General features: G+C 39.7%; 1 protein-coding gene across 2 annotated transcripts in view; it reads left to right on the top strand.

Annotated features, from left to right (window-relative positions):
- Window positions 1-5,101: 5,101 nt before the first annotated feature.
- LOC128251599 (uncharacterized) overlaps window positions 5,102-6,042 on the top strand; it is a 9,081-nt gene continuing 8,140 nt past the window's right edge. Inside the window, exon 1 of one of the 2 annotated variants that reach the window (XM_052978591.1) lies at window positions 5,102-5,217. The gene's annotated coding sequence lies outside the window, so the exon portion shown is untranslated. Of the gene's footprint in view, window positions 5,222-6,042 lie in introns of both variants that reach the window. The other variant, XM_052978590.1, reaches the window with a different exon arrangement.

Here is a 6,042-nt window from a genome sequence, read left to right as displayed (position 1 = left end):
TTATCTTCCACATATACAGTAATTTCCACGACGGGCATAGAAGACAAGTACGTCTTGTCTCATTAATAGAGCGTCGGCCTACCCGTAAAAGGGCTATCATTTGGTGTATGGTGAGTATTGTCACAGGGTGTGCTCTGTTTCTTGAAATGATTGAAGTCCAGTGGAGACCAGCCTGGTTTAATATCACTATCGGACAAGGAAACCGGTTTGAAGATACCCTCGGCAGTTCCTGTCACACGTCTCGGAGATCTGAAAAAGGGCTATATGCAGTACCTTACATTTCCTGATTAAGTTATATTAATACTGCATTACCGTAATGAATCTACTACTGTGAGACAAACAGTACTAAAAAATAAGCATGTAAAGTTTAGTCCACTTCTATACACAATAAGAACTGCAAATTGCAATGGATGTGGTAGGATTCAATCTTTGTTTCGGAATGTTTCATTTGATTTGAAAACAAATTACAACCAGATTATATCATGATGAAGCAAAAATACAATTATCATTTAAAAAGATCATCTTCATTTAATAATTTTTCAACGAATGAAATTTCTCACCACGAAGACGAACACAGGGGATGTGATGTTGAGATATAGTTTATCCTTCAGGCCTTATTTTTTATCACTCAATTTTTATCCTGCAATCCTCTCAGTGCCATATTATGATACATCTGACTTTAAAATGTGCGCTGTTATGTCAGAACAAACGTCACAAGATTTCTCCACAGGAGACAGAAAAAAAATTAGCTTCACATTATAATCGATCATTATATCATTGAATGAGCTTAATATCTATAATGAACTTACTACTCTGGTGGTCGTGTAGCACTCACGAGGCACACCTTAGAGGTCACTTAACATTCCTCAGATAGAACATGCATGATGCACAGTATCAATGGAGAAAGTGATTAGCTTCTACTTATCTAAAATTCCAGATTGTAAATATTTAGCAACGGAATACAGCATAATCAATGAGTATTTTAAAGATTCGCATGCATTTAATTAGGAATTCTACTGAGAATGTTCTCAATTATTAAAATGGAACCCCCATTAGTTTTCTCATTTGCGAAAAACACGAAACAATGATAATGCCAAATAATAATTATATGAGGCCGTCGCATAGCGTACCCATGCAACGAGAATATTTTGAATGAGTGTATTTTCCAAAAACACTTTCCTGGTGTAATCTAGAGTAATTTCCCGTTCATATCTCTATTCAGCAGATTACATTCGAAATACCACGCGCGCGCGCGCACACACATACACAATCAGTCAGTAGTTCATAAATCCCAAAAGAAGCACACTGTATAACTTTAGAGCAGTAATATTTAGCAGGTTGTTTATTATGGCCGACCAAAGAGTGACCATTGGTTTCGCACCTATAAAGTTCTTGGCAGTATAGGCAACTCGTCAGACTCGTTCGCCAGAGGCATATAACCTCTCTACAAATGGATGTAGGAAAATATCTTGGTCAGTTAGGTTTGCAAAGAAAAAATCCCGAAACGAAATTCGACAGATGGAATTACCTGCTTTAGATCGGTTCCAGTTGCATCTAAAAAGCTCAGTATATGGATGATTACCTTTCCTCTGTTGGCAAACGAGCAATTCCATGTTTCCAACATGCATTTCCTCGGATGAGGTCACAGACTGTACATCTCTGTTTTGGAGTTTAAGAAGGTCTCCGAGTCAAGCGAGTTTTTCAAGATTCTTGCTCTTTTGGCCAAGCAAAACTTATATCGTTTACTCCTGTTCAGGTACAGTCCCGGAGCTTCCATTTACTTATAGTAAAGAAGTGATGTTCCGCCTCACTGGTATCCTAAAATAGGACCTGTGATTGTTAAGACGTTGCTTGAACGGACTCTCTCTCTCGCTCTAGAATATTTGTGCCCTTATGCTGGTGGTGTTGCAGCTATTGTTGTAGCTGTCGTCATCACTGCCGCTGCTCTTGTTATTGCCGGATGCGTTGCTGGTGCAACTGCTACTGTTGTTGTTGTTTTTGCTGCTGGTATCGCTGCCGTTATTGCTATTGTTGCCGGCATCTTTGCTGCTGCTGCTGCAGCTACTGTCAGACGCATTGTTGGTGTTGTTGCTTTGGCTGTCGTTATTGCTGCCAGTGCTGCCGTTATTGCCTGGCGCGCTGTTGGTGCCACTATCACCGCCGCTACTGCTTTTGTAGTTATTGTCATTGTTGCTGGTGCCAGTGGATGTGTTATTGGGTGCCGTTGGTGTTTTGCTGCAGTCAACGCTGTCGCTGCTGTCGTTGCTGCTGGGGACCACTTCAACTTCATAGACCAAAACTCTTGAAATTGCATCGAAACAACCCCCATCACTGGGCACTGCATCCTACCTTTTCATACGGGTTATGAGTGCTCACTAATCCTTTTTTAAAGCTGGGCGCACAGCTGAATGTGATCCTGAAGTTGTGCCTATTACACAATCGCCCGTATATATGTAAAGGTGTGAAGTGTTTGCCGACTAATCTGAGGAATATCTGACCACGCAGTTCTTGTCGTTGATTGAGAAGGGTGGGGTAAACCAAATGATTTTACGGTGGTACTACTTTTCATGGGTGTTAGGAACCGGCATATAGGAGATGCGGTCCTTAAACCCACTGGCCGCCAAAGCCTCGTTGTAATAGGGAACTGCAGCCTCGAAAATCTCTTTACTCGAGAACAGGTTCGAAATCCTCTTACTGACGCCCTTCACAAGTCCTTGATCACGATAGGTAGGTGACAGGAGGCTATGTTAATGTACGATTATCTTTTACTTGGATTGCAGTAGCACCTATATGAACAGGTACCCAGGTCTAGCGTAACGTCTAAAGAGTTAACTGGCAAGAATGGTCTCAATTGTAATCTTAAGGCTAAGGAAGCTAAGTGTGCGAATCAGGTCCTTCCTAGGCCTATCTAGGGTATGCTCGTTAGCACCTCTAGAGATGGCTAAAGTGTGATCTCTGCATAGACCAAAAAGACTAACAGGAATATCGCTAAGGTGTCCAGCATATATACTTCTATGAGGTCGCAGATATCCACATTGTCGAATGCTCCCATCATCACATCGAAGGAGCTTGCTGGGCTAGTTTGTTTGATCCAAGTTGGGTCTTTATTGAACAGCAGTGTTTTCCTAGCGTGCATTATTACATCTGTCTCCCTATCACTAATGTCACTAAATTCCTAGCGAATACAAGCGCCTTAACTAGTAACCATTTAGATATTAGACGGATAAAAATCTACTATATCAAATTGGGTGAACCTTGCCCTGCCTCTACCCTGCTTAGCTTTAAACCATGAAATAACTTCATTGGTATTATGCCATAAAGAAAGATTGAATGCCCTCTTTATAACATCATTGATGTTTCTCTGTATATGTTGGTTCACCAGCACGATTTCCCATCTAGTTGGGTTATTTAGGCGGCATTGGGGATTAGAAGCAATTATTACAAAATGTAACCTTGTGCTAATGGGATAAACTATAATGGATTACATCTCTACCTTCTCAAAAAACATCTGATGCAAGTGCATGCATTATTGCATCACATGTGGTATAAGGTTCACCACCATCTAATGTCTTTATTGTGATGCCATCTTTAGGTGATTATGATCTAAAGTTAAAGATCCCACTCACCGCTGGTCTATGAAACGTAATTATCTGACCATCAGATGTCAATTTGGTATTTTAATGGTTTTCACTAACTATCTGTAACCTATTATTTTTAGCAGACCGAGTGACTTTGGAAATACTCTTTCATTGGCTCGTAAACTGTGCAAACATTGGAAGTACTGGAATACCAAGTTCTGCAAGAGAGTAACCATAAAGGAGAGATGATGTAGGAGTTGTAGTACTGGATTGTAACCTGCGTTTTGCCACATATGAATCTCAAACCGCAATTCAGTCATAGTTTGATCATGTGCACAGCCGAGATTTTATCCAGTGAACGGCTGTTGTTCACGTCATAGTTCCTTAGCTCGTCTAGAGCTTTCTGTGAACACAGCCTATAAATACAGTCAATAAAGCCGCCAATTTCGCAGTGTGTCGAGACGTCCGAGCTGCTATGACGTTCTCTACTCCCGCCAATTTAGAGTGTCTTGTGTCGAGTTTGGATAAACACTCTCACTATAGCTGTTCTCACGGCGGCATATTCAATTGTAGATAATGGAGGAAGAAGACATGTCACACTCTGAACATATGGTGGATATGTGAAAACCAGCCCTAGTGTTGAATTCCGAACAGACGTTTTTCATGCAAGTCATATTACACTATTTCCTCTTATTTTTCCATTCATTGTATTGCATGAATACCTTTCCTATTAATGTAACAAATAAATAATGTTTTAACACATAAAAAAAACCCTTGTTATGGAGTCATTTGCAGCATTGTTGTGCCTCAGGCCTATTGGAGTTCAGTATTTGATGGCAGAAGAGCTTCAGCATAACATTACCCTGTCTAGTTTCGAACCTCTATCTTCTGTATTCTAACTCCACCAGATCTCTAAAATAAATAACGGGATTTGGTAGCACCAATTCCGTCGATTACATTCTCCCCCTCGCGAATATGTTGTGTACAGGTATTGTTTTGGTGGATTTTGTTATTTCATGAAGCCATTCGTTACATTAACAGCAATGACAACAACCACGACGACAACAGCTCGATTATATGGTGTCACCTTCTTGTGGCATCGTGTATTCGGAGAAATGGCACGAGGATGACCAAAACTTTGGTAATAAACGCCGTCTATTCAGGAGAGCGGCGTCGTTCATTTATAGGCAATTGCAGTATTGTTTTATCAGGGAGTGTTTTGTTGGCAGGCATTACCGAGCCCTGAGGTTTCTAATGAGCCAAAATCATGCGAGAAAAAATAAAGGTGCAGCAAGAGGCGCAATAAATACAATCCCAGTTGCTGCTGCTACTGCTGCTACTGCTGCTGTTGCTACAACAACAACAACAACAACAACAGCATTCATGTCATTTTTAGCAACGCTACATAAAATCAACTTAGTATTTTTTAAAAGAATATTTGTATAAAACAAAAGAAAGAATATAAGAACAAAAAAAAAAAAAAGACAGAGCCTATCACTTTTAAAGACGTTGCTATGGTTATTAATGTCACTCGACTTCAAATCATTTAGTTTGATTTTTCTTCTTCGTCTCGGTTGCTGTTCTAACACCATCATCTTCCGTAGCAGGCAATTTCACAAATCCGGAACTGCAAATTGTTGTCCGTAAGCTTTAAATACATTTCTCCCAAACCGCATCACTCCCCATTCACCCTTTCACCCTATGTCTCATCATCCTCTATTTCTCTCTCTTTCACTCTTTCGACTGTTCGCTCTCCTGTTTACCCTCATATCACTTACTTGCCCAAACCATATCCCTTGCTATTTCTCACACTTCTATTTTCTCTTGCATTTGCTTCTTATTCTCCTTCTTTCTGCCAATATATATATCTCTAAAGCTCACTCACTCTTTCTTTCATTCTTTCAGTCTCTCTTTTTCTATGTATATCTCGCTTTCTCGTTCTTCCCTAACACCATTTTCTCTAATCGATACTTTTTGTATTTGCTAATCTTTAAGCACGTATCATATATATGTACACAGTACATACTTACATCTATATCACTATGTATGTATGTATGTATGTATGTATGTATGTATGTATGTATGTATGTATGTATGAACACGCGCATATGTGCACGTGTGTGTGTATGTGCGTGTGTGTGCGTACACACACACACACACACACACATATATATATATTTACACGCACACACACACATATATATATGTATATATACACACATATATGAATCACATATATATGAATCTATATTTTTGTCTAGAATTGCACATTATCACAAGCACGCGCACGAACTCATACACGGGCACACACACACACACACACACACACACAAGCACACACGGCTGCACACACTCACACACACACACACATATATACTAGCATATACATGCTTGCACTAACCCTTTCACAATTATTTCCTTATATCTATGTCATATATATATGTATATATATATATATATATAT

Source organism: Octopus bimaculoides, chromosome 2, assembly GCF_001194135.2.
Source record: "Octopus bimaculoides isolate UCB-OBI-ISO-001 chromosome 2, ASM119413v2, whole genome shotgun sequence".
In the NCBI taxonomy this organism is placed as follows: Eukaryota; Metazoa; Mollusca; class Cephalopoda; order Octopoda; family Octopodidae; genus Octopus; species Octopus bimaculoides.
The sequence above is the reverse complement of the archived record's forward strand: the minus strand, read 5'-3'. Positions and strand labels throughout refer to the sequence as shown.